This window comes from Amblyomma mixtum, chromosome 8 (genome assembly GCF_055824585.1).
Source record: "Amblyomma mixtum isolate Tamu chromosome 8, ASM5582458v1, whole genome shotgun sequence".
Classification (NCBI taxonomy): Eukaryota; Metazoa; Arthropoda; class Arachnida; order Ixodida; family Ixodidae; genus Amblyomma; species Amblyomma mixtum.
Window position 1 is genome coordinate 136,229,871 of NC_143019.1, and position 20,770 is coordinate 136,250,640.

At 48.0% G+C, this 20,770-nt stretch overlaps 1 pseudogene; it reads left to right on the forward strand.

Moving 5' to 3' along the window:
* Positions 1-9,561: 9,561 nt before the first annotated feature.
* On the forward strand, positions 9,562-15,429 carry LOC149334561 (uncharacterized; annotated as a pseudogene).
* The last annotated feature ends 5,341 nt before the right edge of the window (positions 15,430-20,770 follow it).

Sequence of the window (20,770 nt, forward strand, 5' to 3'; positions counted from 1 at the left end):
TCGCGAATGCGCCCTTCAAGCTTTTTTTTTTTTGCCGTTCTGGTTCACTCTCACAAGGATTGATTTTTTTTCGTACTTTCAGCATGCAGTTTTTTTTATTAAATGCCTTTGTTTCATTCACGCTGAGAGTGTGGCGGAACATTTGTTTCTCCAGGGAGCAAGCGCAATCACTACAGTCCGAAAACAAATGTTCCGCCACACTCGCGCACTCGACAGGCTGCGCTCTTAAAAGATTCGCGTTACGGCTAGCCACACTTTCACCCGTCTGTCGCTCCCCGCTCTGGAGGCATCACAGAGTAGTTTTCTGCTGTTTCGGTACACACAGCAGAAACCCGCTGTTACGCTTTGCACGAGATCGAGGGAGGGGGGAACGTATTAGCCGGGACGCATAGCAGCTCAGAAACGCACATGAAAAAATTTACCTAGTTGCCGGCCACTTTGTCCCATGTAAGTCTAGTATGAGAATCCTCTGAACTTTGCAAGGCCCGTAGGCTCTCGCGATTGCTGACATTCGCACAACGTCCCAATTGCCCTGCGATGGCTCTCAGCCTGCCTGAGCGGCTGTTGGTGGAAAGGGGGCAGCAGAGAAGATGGAGGCAGCGCGCGGAACAGGCAAAGTTTGGGCACATGTGCCCGCATCGGCGCTTTTTTCGCGGCGACCGCTTTTTCCCTGTATTCTCGTTTATTGACAACTAGAAGCTGCTTCCAAAAACCGCGCGGAACACACGGACGACGATAAAAAGGGACACACAGCGCACTGCGTGACCTTTTGTGTCTTCGTCGGTATGTTTTGCGGTGTTTAGGAAGCCTCAGGAAGCAGCTAGCTTGTACCTGAACCTTCGTCAGCGAGAAATTGAGTTTTCAGGTTGCGGGTGAGAACGAAAGCGCAAATGACAGAAACGTGTTTTGAAACCGGCCTGCGCGATCTTGTCTCGTACAGCCAGAGGTGAGCAAGCATCCTCACTTTCGCCTTTCCTTCCTCCTCGCCAATAAATCCTTGGCCTTCCCTCCCAATCGCTTTCACTTTGCAAAACTCTCTGGCCCTGCTTCACTCCTGTATCCCTCCTTCACCTTAACAATTCGGAACTTTAATATTCGAATTGTATTTTATTACAGCCGATAAATGCCGATGTTACTAAGTTGCACAGTGGGTCCAACTTCCTCATTTCCTCCTGTTTCAGTTGTATCCAAGCGCATGGATGTTTCTACTTAGTACTCACAAGTTCTCATTATCCAGGAATGTTCGGGAGAAATAACAGAAGACATAGCAGGTACTGTGCTCATGCTGTACAGATCCTTGTCATGAGCCGATTTAGTCTCGAACTTCTCCCGGCAGCGGCTAAAATAAACTGTTTCAAAGAATCGGGGCGATCAAAAGTGCACAATAATTCTCACACGTGCCTGAGTATCCAATCAAAAGTGAGTGCCAGGAGAAGTTCAGCCTGAAAATTCTCCCAGCTGCCTGTTCGAGAGACGCTGCCGTAATTAACCTGGCGAATCTGCCCTCCGATGCGCAGTCAATACGTTTGAAGTGCGTTCTCAAAAAGACAAATCAAAGAACAAAAGCACCGGCAGAAGCTCCACACGAGTAGCACTTCATTCAAAAGTCAGAGCGAAAAAAACGGCCCTAAGCAAGCGCCATCGAAGGCATACATCGAATACATTGTATTATGCGCCAATAAACCCAACACAACAAACAAACAAACAAACGAATACATTGTAGGCATGCATCGAAGGAATACATCGAAGGCACGGAGACCGATAAACATATGTGAGCAGAGCGGAGTGAAGCCGCAAACAAAAGCGCTCCAAGCAGAGCGCAGGCCCAGCCTGGAAGTGGTGATGCGATGGAGGTGCAAAAACCGGAAGAAAATCGGGGCTAGGGCAATATAGCTGCAAATTCGCCTGTGAATGGGGAGAGGGGGGGGGGAGAGGTTGATGAAGCGGAAGAAAAATGAAGAAAACTAAGAAATATAGCGAGTAGGGGAAAATAACGCTGAAAGAACACAACCCTGGAAATGCAAGACCTTCGACGACTGAGGTCGTCAAAACGAAAAAAAAAATAGAGCACGGAAGACGGGGAAATGAGAAAGAAAAAGCTATGTTCGATGACCATCCCCGTTAGCGAAAGGTCCAATAGGGCTTTTTGGCGGGCTAGTCGGTCCTTCACGTCAGTTGAAGGAAACAGTGCAAAAGACAAGGAAGTGGCCCCACAACACAGGCGCTGAACTGCCTACTGTTTCTAATTTGCATGAATGTTCTCCCCTCTTTTGAGAACTCTCATATTCACCTGCTCCCTTATGATTGCGCCATTTTTAGAGACATAACCAACGCTAACGACATTACCTTACTTCACTCAGACCTCAGAACAATAGGGAACTGGTATAAATAATGGTTAATGCACCTTAATATTAACAAATGCGAAGTCATGCGTGCATCTAGAAAAACTTCCGCCCCACCTCACTACTACATCAATAACATTTCGTTAGAATCAGTCTCGTCATATAAACCCTTCGGCGTTCACATTTCTTTTTATTTGAACTGATATCTTCATACCGAGAACATAATTATAAATGCTAATCATATACTAGGCTACTTACGTCGCAACTTTTTTAATGTTCCTTCTGATTTTAAACTATTGAACTCGAGTGTGCAACACCTGCATGGACCCTACTAATGAGAAATTAATTAATCTTCTTGAGACGGTGCAAAATAACTTTATACGTTTTATCCTTGCTGGCTACAACCGCACAGCGAGTATAGCTACTATGAACTCTAATCCCTTGCCCCCCATCGCTGACATCACGTATAAAAGTGTTTGGTATCACTCTGTTCCACAAATTGTACCATCATCCGACTCTGCGTGCTCACCCCATCCCCAAGGCAATTTATGTATCCCGCCGCATAGCTCATAATCACAAAGTCGGAACTGTGTCATGCAACACGAAATGCTTCTCGCAGGCGTTCCTGCCGCGAGTCTCACGTGTCTGGAAGTACGTTACCGCGGAAGTTGATGGCACTGAAAATTATGAGCAGTTCCTCGCAGCACTAGCTAACATTGTATATTCAGGTGCTATTTAACATTCATGTAACCAACTTTATTTTTCTCGTCGTTTTTGTACGTTTACCAATCCCCCTCTGCAACGCCACTGGCCCTGAGGGATAATGTAAATAAATGAATAAGCTTGCCAGTTCGTTTATGCCGCAAAATGTAATGTGCCCTTTAAATCAATGACGCGTTTACTTCATTACCTATTCCAAGACAGAGAGAGTTCACATACCATCAAACTTTGCGAAAACCAATGAGCATGGTGGAGACAACGTGAGAAACACGGGCGAAGTGTGTCCTACATAGTCGTAAGTGCACTTTCCTTTGTCAGCGTTTTGCACAGTTTGGGCTTCGAGCCGCAGTAAAAAAAAACAAAAGCAAAGGCACTACAGACAATCCTGGCTCGTTGTTAACGCCTGCTGAGAAAATAGAAGCGGAGGAACTGTGCAACGTTGCGAGAGCGCAAAAATAAGTGAGGGTTGATTGCGTGGTAATCATTCGTACACAAGTGCATCATGAACGTTGTTCAGGAAAAAGCTGAATTTACCCATATAAAATAAAAGCTTGCCTTTTTTTCTTTTCCGCCTGCCTTGTTCACTAAAAACAAACAAGTGCTCAATATAGAAGGAAACAAAAGATTTGTGGAAGAAACCAAAAATGTAAAAGAGATTCCTGGTTGACTCGGCCACCGACCTGATGCTGGTCCCATTTATTCCTTCTTGCCGCTGAGCAGACAAGCCAGGGCTGGAGTACCCGCAGCTGGTGCGTTTCTGGCTCCCAGGTTCAAAAACAGAACTCACCGCTCGCACAGTCACCACTACCGATAGAGTAGCGCGCATATGCTCACAGGCAGGAGTGCGCTACATTGCGCCGGGAACCGACTGCTGTGCGCGCAGCTCGTTTTTGCCAACGTTCGCGCGTGGCCCGGCCGCATCTGTGGCTGCGGCACGGAGATAAAACAAGGGGCGAGAAGGATGCTCCCCGTCGCTGAAATAAATCACCTCTATTGCGCTTGTCGCGTCGCCACTTGTCGCTTTTGGATTCGAAGCGCCATTGACACGCCATCTCCGAAGAAGAAACCGCAAGAGCTTCGGCAGGCAATACTCGACATACGAAAGAAGCCCGAGGACCGCACGTAGAGTACGCGGTCTAGGTTTCATTTCACGGAAACCGCAGCTGATTTGTAATCCCACCAGTACGGCTGTTCAAGCTCCTGTGTCGCTTTTTGCTTTCCTGGAAAGCCCTCCGGGAGTGCACGTTTTCTCATTGGGAACGAGGCAGCTCATGTTTACGCCCGAGGTTTCGTCGGCCGGGCAGTGGGCTCCTCTGGCCCGACTATCTTGAGGGATGGCCTGAACTCCTTTCACGACACAGCACACCACTTTCGCCTCGAAAAACGTACTTTCCTCCACCGCATAAATCGCTCACAAAGACCCAGGAGACCACCTGGCGTCGCTTGCAAACCTATTCCCACCCCAACCTGACATTAATGTCGCTCATGTACCCTGGGCAATACTCCCCCAATTGTATCAAGTGCGGCGACAGAGCCACACTAGACCACATCCTGCGGAACTATCCGTAGGATCCACCTCCCCCGGATCTAATTCAGCTCCTAACTTCCGAGCAGTGGGAGGCCGTGCTGCTCTGCTCCGACCCCGAAACCCATCTCCGGGAAGTGGAGCGAGCCAACGACGTTGCCTTAAGCCACGGGCTGACGGCTACCTAGCGCGACCAAAGCCTCACCTTCAGCCACTTTCTGCCGGTGAATAAATGTTTTCAAATTCAATCCAATCAAGACGTATGAGAACAAACAAGGTCGCCTTTCCTTCTTCTGCGGATATAGTGTGATCAGCTTTGGCGCCCTGAAGCTATAATTTTGATTTTGTCGAAAAACAAAGGCGACTTGCGTATTAGTTTGTTTACTTAATACGTTAAAGTTCGCTAAAGTGTCATATTATGTAATCACCAGGTACATTGTCGCCATTCCAGATCGAATGGGAAAGCTACTGAGCTCTATAGTTTAGATATTACGCCGAGAAGCTGGGAAGGCTGAGTTGGAACGCTTTGTGTGCTTTTTGGTTTGAATAGAGCGCCGGCAACATTAGATAAGGCTGTTAAAAGTGTATGGGCGCGAACAAAAAAAAAACAAGAAAAATCAACCGCGCCAACTTGGTCGTCGCAGCGCACTTTTAGGTAGTTCGACACTCTGGAAAAGCTTGTTCGAGAAGCACTGGAGGCTCAAAATATCGGCCTGAAGGTTAGAGCCTGTCACATCTCTTAAATTAGACTTTTATGCCTTATCCAAAGAATTTCAGAGGGAACAATGCCACCGAAACGCATCGAACTTGAAGTTTATCTTCGTTTTCCACACCCGAAATGGCAAAAGCAGCTACACGATTTCTCGTTCGGTAAGAAAACATCTAGACGCGACATTCCGTTTGAGGTCAAGCGTTGTTTTTTAGCGGCATTGCTTAGGGAGAGCGTAGACAGGCACAAAACAGGGCAAGGAACCTAAACAGGTGCTTTGCTGCGAACACGCGTACAAAATAAATTAAAATTATAAAGCTGCACTCCGAAATCTATGCGACGCGCAGTTAAACCAGCCATACGAGGCTTTTACGACTTAAATTGCTCGAAAGTAGCTATCGGAGCAGCTATAAAGCACCGTGACAAATATTGCAAGCGAACTTTGCCACATGTTGTTTCTAGAGATTTACGCAAGACCAACCGAACTACAAGTAAACGGCGCTTCGTCCATCACTTAAACGCCCTCTAAGTTTTTCGTTCTTCAATCCCCACCTGCAGTCGAATCACTTTGGGATAAATTTGGAAAATACAGTGTTGTGCAACTTCACCGTAGCAACTTAGGACAATTCTCCCGCTGCAATTAAATGGCGTCTTATTTGGGGTGAAACCGCGCGGAGAGCTTGCGTGTTGAGGTTACCTTTGTATCGTATCAAGTTAGGCAACGGTACTTACGTGGCTCCGCTGTGCATGATGCGAAAACGGAATTGTTTGCTACGAGATCGAGCGGGCGGCAGCCGCTGACGCGGAGATTCTGCCGAAGGGAGACTCTCATCACTTGGTCTCACCGCCGCTGCTCCCTGCGCATGCGCAGCGTTGCTTAGCAACCGTGACGCCCTTAGCGAAAAAGAGGATGTGCTTTGTGATAACGCAACTAGTCGGCTGACACGCCCACATGTGTATCTGGCGCGACCATCGCTGAGCGTGAACCGGGTGACGTCACCTATCAGTATATATGTACGCCTGCTTGGAATAAAGCGATCCCATTTCCCTGGCATGTCTTGGTCCTGACGTTATAACAATTGGCGACGAGGCGGTCTGCGCGCCTACGTAGGCAACGGCCGACCGAGCAGCAGGCGAGCAGGACCCTCGTCCAGCGAGCGTTCGCGGAAAAAGTACGTGTTCTTTGTAGTGAATCGACAAGTGGTTGGCGAAGAAGAAGGAACGAACATTATTACCGGTTAGTAGTTTTATAGCCTCTTGGCTAGTGACGTCACCGGGACCACTGCCGATAACAGATGGCTTGGTCGGTGGGCCTCATAAGATAAGCACGGCACGTGTCAGTAGCGCATTCGGTTCACAACAATTCTTCCGCTTAAGGAGCGAAGCAGTCCGGGGGCCGACGCTGCCGTTTTGACCTACGCGGTGCGTCAGCGCCGTCTGTTCCCTGTGCTTCGTTTGTACAGTCTTCGGCTTGCGCGTCTGGCGTCGTTTGACTGTCCGGTCCTGGTTGGGACCCACTCTCCCCACTGCCGTGACCTTGAGGATGCGAGTCCACCGATGCTCTTGCGCTGTCCTCAGCCATTGATGCTTCCGTGGGTGCCTGGGGCTTAACGTCAGCCCCTTCCACACTGGTCCTCCTGGTCTTTAGCTGGTCGAGGTGGCGGCGATGTTGCTCCCAATCTGCTGTCCTTACGGTTGTCATGCGTGAGCCCTCGGTGGACTCTACCACGCCTGGTTTCCATTTGTCGCCTACTCCGTAGTTGAACCAGATTTCCTTGTGCAGCGGTTTTCCGGTGTAGTATTCATCTGCAGAAGGAAAGGGTCGTGATACCACATTGTGTAATAAACAGCGTGGCTGATATCCGAGAAGCATGGAAGCCGGAGTCTTCCCGCTGGGAAGGGGAGTGCGCCGATAATGAGAAAGAATGTGGTACAGGCGAGATTGCAAACTACCTCGCGTGTTTTTGTTTAACCCGTGCTTCACAGTCCGTACCGCCCTTTCCGCCAGACCGTTAGACTGTGGTTTGTAGGGAGCGGTCCGCATATGACTGATGCCATTGCGCTTCATATATGCCCTGAACTCCTCGCTAGTAAACTGCGGCCCGTTGTCCGTCACAAGGGTCCTCGGCAAGCCGAATCGGCTGAACATAGTCTGCAGTGCTTCAATTCTTTTTCCCGAGCTGGCTGTCTTCATTAGAGTGACCTCGATCCATTTGGTATGAGAATCTACCACAATCATCAGCATGTGACCTTCCACAGGACCTGCAAAATCAACATGAATTCGAGACCACGGCTCCACTGTTTCTGGCCAAGGCACGGGTTGTTGTGCAGGGGGCATGCTACCCCATTCTATGCACGTTGGACATGCGCTAGCCAGCTTCTCAATGTCTTGATCGAGTCCTGGGTACCAGAATACAGAACGGGCCGCGTATTCGCCAACTGCAGCCTGTACAGCCACAAGGCTTGAAACCACGGTGAATTGATCACGGTGACTGAAGATTGTCACAACGGCTTACCTAAAAGGGATAATAAATCCTCTTAAACGGCGTTATATGCCACTAAGCATCACGATTTGCGACCTAAAAGGGAAAAAATGGAAAAAAAATGAAATTAAAAGAACAATAAAATTACAGTACAGAGAGCGGAGTCGAACGGCCGACCTTCCATACGCAACACGTGCCTCTAATCCACTGCGCCATAGCGGCGATGTCAAGCCGTCGTTCTGAATGAATATTTATAGCCAGCCTTAATGTGGCTGCTACCTGCCGGTGGGCGGCGCTGTCATCGATGGCTGTACCGGCTGCATTTGGCGAACACGCGAACGGGCCAATCTCTTCATAGCCGCTACTCCTTGATGAGCATCATGCAACATACGCAGCATTGGTAGCCGCGCACTCCTCGGAATTACCGCTCGAAGGCCCCAGTACACAATTCCATGGCTGGACGTCAGTTCGTCCTTCCTGTGCATGTATGCGCGTAAAGGCTCCTGAGCAGGTTGCAAGTATCGTGGCCAGCCGTTCTGAATGTAATCGCGGACTTGTGCGAGTTGGCTATCGTCCGCAGTCATCGTAGCCAGATCGCTCGCCGACAGCGGACCGGAGTCTAAGTGATCGGTTAGAAGGACGTACTCACTAGCGTCATCTTCTGCAGCCTTAGCGTCATGCGCCTGCCGTAGAGGCAAACGGCTGAGGGTGTCCGCCGGAATTAACGCCTTCCCCGGCTTAAACTCTATCTTGTAGTTGTAGGCGCTTAGTAGGAGTGACCAACGCTGAATCCGTGCAGCGGCCACGGCTGGAACGGGCTTAACAGGGCTGAAAAGGCCGAGGAGGGGCGTGTGATCTGTGACGAGCGTGAACTGATTCCTGAGTAGATATTCCCGGAACTTTGTAACACCGAAGACCACAGCCAATGCCTCTCTTTCGATTTGCGCGTAATTCCGCTCAGCCGGTGACAGAGTTCGTGATCGGAACCCGATCGGTAGATCTTGCCCATTTACTCTGTAATATAGCACTGCGCCAACGCCACACGAGGATGCATCGGTTTCCAAGATAAGGGGCTTATGTGGATCGTAATGCACCAAAAACTTTGCCTCTTGTAGCAGCCGCTGGGTTAATCGGAAAGAGTTATCTTGTCTCACTCCCCACTTCCAGCGTGCGTTCTTTCTTAGCAGTTCATACAGCGGCTCCAAAACAGTAGCCAAGTTTCCCAGAAATGCGTGGTAATAGGTTACGAAGCCCAAGAATGCTCGCAGTTCCGCAGCACAGTTTGGCTTCGGCATCTTTGCTATCGCGGCCGTGTTGTCTGTCTTAGGTAACAATCCGTCCGCACTTATACGATGTCCCAGAAATTCAACTTCTGGTTGCCTGAACTTACATTTCTGCGGATGCAACTTGACACCGTGCTGCCGGAAACGTTCGAAAACTTGACGCAGCGTCTCCGAGTTCCCTCGTTTCTCCGCGATTACCACATCGTCCAGGTAAACTTGACCGCCCGGAATGCCTTGCAGGATGCCTTCCATACGTCTCTGAAAAATAGCAGGGCCGGAGGCCACACCAAAAGGAAGTCTATTAAAGCAAAACTGGCCTTTCTGAGTGTTTACGACCAAGAGCTTCCTAGTTTCCTCGTCGAGTGGCAACTGATTGTACGCATCTTTCAAGTCGATGGTGCTGAACACTTCACCCCCACTTAGGTTAGCAAAAATATCCCGTATTTTTGGCAATGGGTACTGCTCTGTGACACATGCAGCATTCGCGGTCACTTTGAAATCGCCACACAATCGAATGGAGCCATTCTTCTTGATAACGGGAACGAGAGGCGTGGCCCAGTCCGCACTGTCGATAGAATGCCTTCTTTAAGAAGCCGGTCTATTTCCTTAGACTCTTGCTCTCGCATTGCATATGGCACAGAACGAGCTTTGCAGAATCGCGGCTGCGCATTTTCATGCAACCGCAAATGAACTGCGGGACCACCAATGCGTCCTAGGCCTGGTGTAAACAGATCGCTAAACTCTTCTAACAGCGCGCTAACCGAAGCTTGATGTGTAAAATTCCTCTCACCCGTACTTGCCTCGCCGACAATGCTCAGGACAGCCCTTCCGTTGCGTTCAAATGCGCTGATAACGTCGCGTCCGCACAAGTTCGGACCGTCACACTGCAGCACGGTTAGCTTCGCTTCCAGAGTTTTACCCGAGTACGACACAGGAAGCCGGAGCTCCCCCTTCACGGGAAGCTTGCCAAGAAAGCAGGACAACTGCAAAGACGTCTCGCGGAGCGCAGGCCAGGCGTGCCGATGCTTGCAGTATGTCCCCCACGTAATTATGGAGACCGGTGAACCGGTGTCTACTTGCATCTTCAGCGGAATTCCACTCCAGTCGAAGGTGCGAACTACGGGCTTGACCAGGTTAACAGATGCAGTGTACACATTTAGCAGACAAAGCTCGCTGTCGCTCTCTGAAGGATGCTCTTCGCAATGTGCCACTCCTGGTTGTTGCAGTACACACATCTTCTCTAGATGCCCTTTTCGTCGGCAGCGAAAACACTCCGCCCGGCGAAACTTGCATTTCGCTGCTCTGTGCCCAGTGCTACCGCAGCACGAACAAACAACACCATCGCTCGGTCTAGGTGAAGTATACAGGCGAGTCTTCTGGTAATGCGGTGGACCCTGCAGCGTGCTCTTCACAGCGTGAACGTTGCCTTGACCCTTTGTCTTATCCATGTGATCCACGTTGAGGGCTGCCATCTCTGCCGCTAAAGCTGCCTCCTCTGCTTCTTTGAGTGTCAGCGACGATTTTGTCAAGAGTGCTCGCTGAACTCCAGCGTCACGCAGGCCGCAAACTAGTCTGTCTCGTAGCATCCTGTCCCTTGACTCACCGAAGTTGCAACCGCAGGCCATTTTCCGAATTGCGAAAATGAACTCCTTCGTTGTTTCGTCAGGACGCTGATACCTGGTGAAGAACTTGTAAGACTCCGCTATTTCATTGCCCTGCGGCGCAAACTGCTCAGTCAGTAGCTCGACCAGCTTCTCGTAGGTAAGGTCTTGAATCTTACCTACGTTGCGCGTAGGTAAGGGCGCGCAACGCCCCGTTATTCTGCCGACTGTTGCTGTACTTAAAGCTGCCGTTAGAAGCGCCCGTCGCTTCTTCGAATCATCGATTCCGTAGGCTTCAAAATAGGACTCCAAACGTACTTGGTATGCTTCCCAACTGTCTTCCACTTCGTCGAAACCCGGCGGTCCAACGTGGGCTGCCATGGAGCAGCCAGTGCCCGGCGGCGGGCCGCGCGTCGCCACTGTAGTGAATCGACAAGTGGTTGGCGAAGAAGAAGGAACGAGCTTTATTACCGGTTAGTAGTTTTATAGCCTCTTGGCTAGTGACGTCACCGGGACCACTGCCGATAACAGATGGCTTGGTTGGTGGGCCTCATAAGATAAGCACGGCACGTGTCAGTAGCGCATTCGGTTCACAACACTCTTGGGGTACGACTACCGCCTGCAGACGCTCACGGACGTCGCCAGCTACGTTTGTGCTCCTCGGAGGACAGCATCGCTCAAGCGGCCACCGGTCCCACAGCCAACAGCAGTCCGAGCGGGACAGCTCTTCGGAGGAAACGGATGAGTAGCAAACTTCTGTACTTCTTTCAAGATGCCATCAGTGGGGAAGATATCGGACTTCGACCCTAAAACGCAAAACTTCGAGTCGTACTTGGAACGGTTTGAGCACTTTTTAACGGCAAATGGCATAGCCAATGAGAAGCGCCTCTCCGTCTTCTTGACAGTGATAGGCCCGGAGGCTTATGAAGTACTAAGAAGTATCACGGTGCCGAAATCACCGGGAGAAAAGTCGTAAGAAGAAGTTAAAGGTCTCCTGAAAGAGCACTACAGCCCCAGAAGCTCCGTCATAGCAGAGCGATGCAAGTTTAACAGACGCATGCAACAAGAGGGGGAAAGCGTCGAAGGGTTCATTATATAACTTAAACACTTGGCCAGGAAGTGCGACTACGGCGACTTCTTGGAAGATGCCCTTCGAGACAGGCTGGTTGCCGGCATACGGGATGAAGAGACTCAGCGTGATTTGTTCGCGGAACGAGACTTGACGTTTAAAAGCGCATGCAAAATCGCCCTGGACAGGGAACTAGCAGCGCGAGACAGTGCGCAAATGCGGTCAAGAGAGCAAACGGCATCGGTGCACGTCATGAAAGGCCGACCGCGTCAAGACTGGAGGCAAGCCAAACCCCAGAAAGGTCAAGGCAGCAAGAGCGAGAAATGTGAAAGATGCGGGAGGGGACACTTGTCGGAAGTTTGTTGGTACAAAAACTCTGTTTATCGCGAGTGTTCCAGAGTGGGTCACTTGAGAAATATGTGTCCGGTTGCTAGGGCGAAATCGAAACGGACGCATGCCCTCGAATGTTCCGAGGAAGACTCTGAGAATGAACTGTATCAATTGGTTAACTCAAACCAATCGTGTTATGAAGTGGGCGTTAACATTGAGGGGCGCACACTGAATATGCAAATTGACACCGGAGCAGCCGTCACAATTGTTCCAGAACAAGTGTACCAGTCTCACTTTTCGTACGTAAATTGTGAGCCGTGCAAAATGTCCCTTCGCACGTATACTGGGGAGCAGCTACAACTTAAAGGACAGTGTGACGTGGCTGTTCGGTACAAAGATCAGAGCATGACGCTACCTGTCATTGTTGTAAGGGACAACGGAAGGCGGTTACCAGCACTGCTTGGACGGAATTGGCTAGAACGTCTGAAACTTGACTGGCTGGAAATTGGGCAGGTGACACTCGAGGACAGAGTGGCGGTTCTAAAGCAGAAGTACCCGTCCGTATTCTCAGGCAGATTAGGAACAATACAGAAATTCCAAGCAAAAGTTGTTATGCAACCGGGCACTGTTCCTGTTTTTTGCCGTGGCAGGCCTGTACCGTTTGCACTGCAAGAAAAGGTCGAGCAGAAACTGTTGGAGCAAATCGAAACAGGCATGCTGCAGCCAGTGATGCGCAGTTACTGGGCAACGCCACTAGTCACAGTTTTAAAAGAAGACGGCAGTATCAGGTTATGTGGGGATTTCAAGACAACCGTAAATCCCTCACTGAAAACAGATCATTACCCGCTACCCAGACCGGAGGATTTGTACACTGCTTTAGCAGGAGGAAAGGTGTTTTGTGTGCTAGACCTTTCGTCGGCATACCAGCAATTGCCACTTACTCCCGAGTCCCGACCTTTTTTTACTGTAAACAGTAGTCTAGGGTTGTTTGAATTCCAACGCCTACCTTACGGTGTGGCCAGTGCGCCGGCAATATTCCAGTCAATGATGGACGAGGTGCTTCACGGCATCCCGCACTTGGGATGCTACATCGATGACGTGATCGTGACTGGACATGACACGGCAGACTGCCAGAAGACACTAGAGCGTGTCTTGCAGCGCTTGAGTGAATATAACATCACTCTCAATGTGAACAAATGCCGCTTCTTTCAGAAATCGGTCACGTACTTGGGTCACACGGTAACTGAAGAAGGTATTTACCCTACGGAAGCCAAGAAAAGGGCAATCTTGGAAGCACCGGAGCCGACCACCGTGACAGAGCTTAAAGCATATTTGGGCATGTGGAATTTTTATTCCAAATTTCTTAAGAGCGCCTCGACTGTAGCGGAGCCGCTTTATCGGCTGTTAAAGAAAGATCACAAATGGTCTTGGACGAAGCAGTGTAGCGATGCATTTAATGATACGAAAGTCCTGCTGACCAACAGCAAGGTACTGGCATTCTATGACGTCAGGAAACCGCTCGCAATGCTTTGCGATGCATCGTCATATGGCTTAGGAGCAGTTATCTTTCACGAGATGGCTGAGGGCGACGAGAAACCAATCGCATTTGCGTCGCGTACGCTTACAGAAGCAGAAAAAAAGTATGCACGGTGTGAGCGCGAGGCTATGGCCTCAATATTTGGACTCAAGAAATTTCATAGTTGCCTGTACGGCCGAGAATTCACCATATACACAGATCACCAGCCATTACTTGGTATCCTCGGGCACGGCAAACGTGTTCCAACTGTGGCGGCCGCACGTATGCAGCGCTGGGTTATAATTCTTGCAGCAACTGAAGTTTAGGAAGGGAAAGAATGCTGAAGTGGCCGACGCCTTGTCAAGATTTCCCCAGCCGGTACCCGCGAAAGACGAGGCATCCGAATGTCTGTCAGTGTTTCAATGCCTTCCGCTGACAGCTGTCGAGATAGAAAAAGCCTCAGAGCGAAGCTTAACGCTGAGCCGGGTGGCACACTTCACGTTGAACGGGTGGCCTAGAGATTGTGCAGACAATTTAAAAGCTTACTATGTTCGCCGTGACGAACTATCGCTGGAGCAGGGGTGCGTAACCTGGGGTGTAAGAGTTGTAGTCCCGGAGCAACTGAGGGAACGTGTGCTAACCATGCTACATGAGGAGCACCCGGGCACCAGCCGCATGAAAATGCTCGCGCGAAGTTTTGTCTGGTGGCCCGGGATCGATTTAGCGATTGAACAGTACGTGCAGCGATGCAAAATCTGCCAAGCAGTTCAACCTGCGTCCCGGACGGTCCCTCTCCACCCTTGGCCATACCCCGCGCACAGCTGGTCACGCGTGCATGTGGATTTTGCACAGAAAGAAAGAAACGTGTTCCTCGTACTGGTAGACTCGTTCTCAAAATGGACTGAAGTATGGCCAATGCCCTCAACGTCTGCATTAAAGACCATTGAGAAGGTTAGGGGTGTTTTTGCCGCTTACGGCTTGCCTGATGTATTGGTGAGCGACAACGGGCCACAGTTTACGTCAGCGGAGTTCACTGACTTCCTGAGCACCAACGGTGTAAAACACGTGCGTACCCCGCCTTATCATGCCGCATCCAATGGGGCTGCAGAAAGAACGGTGCAAACCGTGAAAAAGGCTTTGCTGAAGCAGGTACTTGAAAGTGAGGCATTACATACGAAGCTGACGATTCAAGAAAGAATTGATAGCTTCCTCATGGCTTATCGTAACACACCAAGTAGTGTGACTGGCAAATCACCCGCTGAACTTTTTTTGAAGCGTCAGCCAGGGGTCAAACTTTCTTTACTCAAGCCTAATTTTGCAAAGACCATGCAACACAAACAGGAGCAGTTAAAGGCACAACGCGATTTGGTTCGTGGGCAAGAGCGCGCGTTTGTTGTGGGCGACCGTGTTTTTGTGAAAACTGTGCGCGGTGAGAGTGTTGCCTGGGAAGAAGGTGTGGCGTCCCAGGTTTTCAGTGCTGTGACATACGTGGTGCAAGTGCGCGATGGATTGCGCTTCACGCATGCCGATCACCTGCGTCCTCTGCACGCCGACCCCAGCTCTACTCCTCCGCCCAAGAATGTGGGTGCTAAGACAACCCGACCGGTGGAAGTGGCCTCATCCCTGCCTGACACGGACTTGTCACCGTCGCCATCGGAGCCCGCCAGCGGCGCAGCTGACGCGCCGGACGGATCAACCCAGCCGGCCACGGTGGAGCCTGCTCCGCAGGAGCAGGCAGAGGCTCCCTTGGCCAACGCGCCACCACTATCTGCACCAGGGGAGGAGCCAGCGCTACGTAGAAGTGCTCGCGTGCGAAGACAACCAGACTGGTATCTGCCCCAGACCTTTTGAGTGTTGGCTTGTAACTAAATTAAGCGGGAAAGAATGTGATAACGCAGCTTGTCGGCTGACACGCCCACATGTCTATCTGGCGCGACCATCGCTGAGCGTGAACCGTGTGACGTCACCTATCACTATATATGTACGCCTGCTTGGAATAAAGCGATCCCATTTCCCTGGCATGTCTTGGTCCTGACGTTATAATATGCTTAAAATGCATTTCAAACATGTTGTATTATTTTCATATTTATTTCGCAGTTTTTTGCCCCTATGCTTAAACTGCAATACGAATGCTCTATACTACGAATAACGAGTATACTACGAGTATACTACGAATAATATTTTGAACGTTCTTTAAGATACGTGAAAAGTACATTTTTCCCGCTTAGCATATTTATAATGCATTAAAATATACTAAAAATATACATGAAATACATTAGATTACATTAGAAATACACTAAAATATATTCACTTCGGCTTAAAAAAATGTCTACTGGTCGGCTTCACAGAATGAGACGGGTTAATGCTTCAACTGCAGCACAAACTGTACAAGCGCAGTTATCACCAATCACGATGTACATGAGATTATAAGGTCACGTGACGGCATGGGAACGGCAAAGATGCCTACACACAGCAAATCATGACGGAAGTGCCTTAGCAAAAAACAAATGATCCGACAAGCCCCATATTTGGCTTGCCTTATATATACCCACCGAGATCGACGCACTATCTTGCCCGGTGAGGCGTTTTTTGCTCAAAGACTGTGGGCCCAAAAATTATCCTGGGCCCAAAATTATCCCAGAAGTTCCCTACCGGTTGCGTTCGAATCGGGAGGCGATCTGGAACAGAATTGCTAGTCGAAATTTGCGTCAGAAATAGGTCAGGAGCCGAACTGTCAACCAACGGATACACGGGCGTCTAAGGGAGCCGGTCGGCCTTGTCGGCCGTGGTCCTTCTCGCTGGCATATTCGGGCCCGGAAATATCCAAGGCACCTTTGCGGTATTACTCTATCACGTTCTCCACACGTAGTGTAAATAAGTGGTGGTTACCTTCCTCCTAGAAGTTACTATAAACGAAAGGCCTTCAGAACAGAAAAGGCTTGGGCAGTTTGGTAATTCATTGCAACACAGTAATCATAGCGAGGGAACAACGCAGGCGTTCTCGTCCCGTCTCGTCTTTGTCCTGCGTTGTTCCCGCGGTATGATTACTGTGTTGCAACGAAAGGACGACAGGAAAGGGAGAGTTTTCACTCTCTAGATTCGAGCTCTTCGAGCTCTAGATTGTTCCACGGTAGCTTGAAATGTAATGCAAATATGTTTGTGCAGACTGCCCATTGGTTAGAATTTAAGTATACCTGGACGAATTAATGGCGTATCTTTACGAAAGTGCACTTTAAAAACATTGCCAACACCAAAATGTGATTTCCCCAAACTCGATTTCGAGCATTAGGTTGTTCAAGGGCAGCTTGAAGTGTGCTGCAAATACGCTAAGGCGGACTGCCAATTTGCTAGAATTTAAGCATTCTTTGGACGAATTAATTGCGTATTTACGGAAGTACACTTCAAATACGTTGACAACATGCAAATGCCCTTTTCCGAAACGCGATATCGAGCACTCGACTCTTCAACGGCAGCTACAAGTGTGCTGCAAATACGTTTAAAAGGTCTGCCCGTTTGTTAGAATTGAAGTTGGTTTATTGGTTTATTGGGTTTAACGTCCCAAAGCGACTAAGGCTGTGAGAGACGCCGTAGTGAAGGGCTCCGGAAATTTCGACCACCTGGGGTTCTTTAACGTGCACTGACATCGCACAGCACACGGGGCCTCTAGAATTTCTCCTCCAAAGAAATGCAACCGCCGAGACCGGAATCGAACCCGCGTCTTTCGGGTCAGCAGCCGAGCACCATAACCACTGAGCCACCGCGGCGGCTAGAATTGAAGTATATTTCGAATGAATTAATTATATATTTCCGAAAGTACACTTTTAATACACTGACAAGATGCTAAAACTGCATACATATTTTTTCATGTATTTGAAAAGTGCTCGAAGTATGCTTTAAGAGAGGTATTTTTGGCATATTTTAAGAATATATTTCGAATACCAAGCATGAAATTTCAGGAACGTATTTCCTGCATATTTTTAGTGCATTCATGAATACAAAATATGTTGAAGATACAATCTAAATAGCCCACCGTATATTCCAAACGTATTAGTTTTTGCCAAGGGCGCCACTCGGCGCATTGCCTGCTTCACTCACCGCCGCGGCCTCACAGCCGTTCGCCGTGCTAGCATGCGCTTCTACTTGAGCAGCGCCAGGTGTGCGGAGTAGCGATGCAGAACTATCGATAGTTGAGTCACTATCGAACTATCGATGGTAAAAAAGACTATCGATAGTACTATCGATAGAGCGCTATCGATAGTACTATCGATAATAGTATCGATAGTACTATCGATAATTCTATTGATAGTACTATGAACAGCCGTATCGATACTACTTTTTATATATAGTACTATCGATACTATAAAATCAACCACGCGTACACGCTGCATCCTAAACTTTGGTTTCCCGAGTGTGTGGTATGGAGGTGAGGGTATGTGTTGCTGACAGGACTCGCCCGTTTTCGCGGCCTACTCGTCACCGAGCTCTGTACACGTTCCCTACGCAAAGTTGCTGGATAAAATGTTATCTTGCGAATGTCCTAGTTGCGAAGACCGTGTGCGAAAACCATTTCTGCAGTGGTTACGTCAGCAAGACAGCACAACTTGTGCTGTTTGTTCTTTCATCGGATGCAGTTCTAGGTATTTTTCCGAACTGTACCAGTCTACGTTAGAGAACCACAGCTGGTCGAAATTTACCCGGAGACCTCTAATACGGCATTCCTCATAGCTTGAGTCTCAGGACTTTAAGCCTCATGAGATCATCAAACCAATAAGATATCGCAAATGTTTTGGTTATATCCCTGGCCAACAAATGCATAATATCAATATTGTTACTATCAATAGTTTTACCGTCGACAGTTTCTCTATAGAGTCTTGCTATCGATAGCGGTACTATCGCAAGTAGTACTATCGATAGCAACACTAACGATAGTAATACTTTCGATTCTACTATCGATAGTGATACTATCGATTGCAGTGATAGAATCGAAAGTATTACTAGTGATAGTAGACTATCGATAATACTATTGATAGTATCAATAGTAGCAGTATCTATAGCTTTTTACACTATCAATAGTTTCAAAAAAATTATGGATACTATCGAAAGGCAATTTTCCGATAGTTTTGCATCACTACTTTGCAAGCACAACAGCAGTAAGAAAGGTCTACGGAGAGGCGTCCCTCCATACAGCACAGAATTTTGAGAATCATTCATTTATTAAAAAGAGACCATCTATTTGTACGATGACGTGACGTACTGCACGATAGTGTATTTTAATAATGCGGTGTCATGCAGTTGATGATGGCCTTCCATTTTTCTTCTCCCCATACATACCAGGTATTTCAGGGAAGAGAAGTAATTTTGAAAAACAGCCTATTTAAGGTAAAAATATGGTTTTTGCGGCATAGTATCACTAGTGTTGGCGCACACCGGACAGCCGATGAATTGTTTTCAGTATTTAGCTGGTTAACTAATTTTTTATAATTAACTTTTAACTATCACGTACAGCTAAGGCAGCTGGATGCAATCAGAGATTTACAGGCGGTCGCTAGTAACAGCCATATCTATTTTTTAAATTTCGAAAACGCGATTTTCCTCGGCACTGTGGCTCGACAAAATTCGGCGACATCGAGCTAAAATACATACGCCCTTGAAAAGCATACAGGCAAAGTAAACCGGTCGAGAAAACGTGACTAGTGAAAACCGCCAAATTTTTCCGAACAACATTGCCAGAGGTAATCACGTTTTCTAAATTAAAAACTGAGGCGGCTATTACTATCGACCCGCTACAAATATCTGATAGCAACTAGGAGCCTAAATCTAACAGTTAAAAATATAGTTATGAAAATTAGTTAACCAGCTTGCTACTCTAAACGGTTGACCGGGGTTTGTGGTGTCCGCAAACATTGATGTACTATGCTGAAAAAAGCCACATTTTTACCTCAAAAACATACTTTCGAGAATTAGTAAATTCTTCCCTCAAACACCTGTTATGTAGGATCCGAAACTCGAAGAAGGCATAGTGTACTATATGAAGGTGGTGGAAATGTGAAACCAGAAAGAAAGAAGGAATCTGGGCTGCAGCAAGGATCAAACTGCCAACTTAATTGATTTGGTATAAGGAAAAGGTAATTTCATCAGTAGGAAGTCAATTTTTTCGACGTGGAATTTGTTACAGTGCATGTATTTCAAAGAAAAAATTACAAATAACCCAGGCCGCTTCAAAAACCTGAAGGTATCACCGAAACCTTCGATAAAAAGGCACAGGATATAAGAGAATTATTCAGAAAAAATGCTTATCACATAGCTTTCGAAAGCAGTCACAGCATTCATAGCAGCACTACAAATATTTTGCCTCGCGAGATGGTGGATATCCTGTCCACATGTTTTCTTTGCTGCTTTTAGTGCAACAAGTGTTGCATTTATGCAACAAATATAGACGACGACCGACTACATCAGTTTATTACCTCCCTCAGATACATGGCTTTCTTCATAGCAAAGTCAACGCTCACACAAAACTCCTAACTGCAACTGCAGGCGACTTTAATTTGCCAGGTATCGATTGGACAAACTTAACAATCGGAAGGAATGAAACAACTGTTAAAAGCTTTTGGATATAATGCCCAGTTTTTGGCCATGCGAAGTACTAAACGTTTCAAAGCATGTCCACGGCCAGGCCATTTCCAAGCTAGATCTAGCCTTTCTGCCCAGTTTTCTCTGTCTTGAAATTAGTGTGGAAATCGAATTTCGTGTCATAAATTGCTATTTCTCACTTTCCCTCACCTGCATCACAACCCTGATCATAACGACAGCAACTCTTCCGTCGCTGTTAGACTACAACATAGCAGATGCTGTAGGCGTTATAGATTACGTAGAAGAAATTGTCGATAGTTTCTCTTGCGCAGATTCCCGCAGTGAAAACAACCAATGTATGCAAGTAAAAGGAGTGATAGCACAGTGCGAGGCAAACTTTGTACATTAATTAAACGAAAAAAAAAACGAAAACCATGTTGACTACACGCAGCAGCATTAATCTCATATGGAGATTGCAGCAAATGTGTAAAAGGAATAAAAATCGTTCAAAGATATGTGAACTTGGGAGGAAACTAAAACTGCAAATTATAACCGCGCGGGCACGTTCTTCTCGAAAACCTTATTCAATTTTATTCCTCACGATTAAGTAAAGTTCTGACGA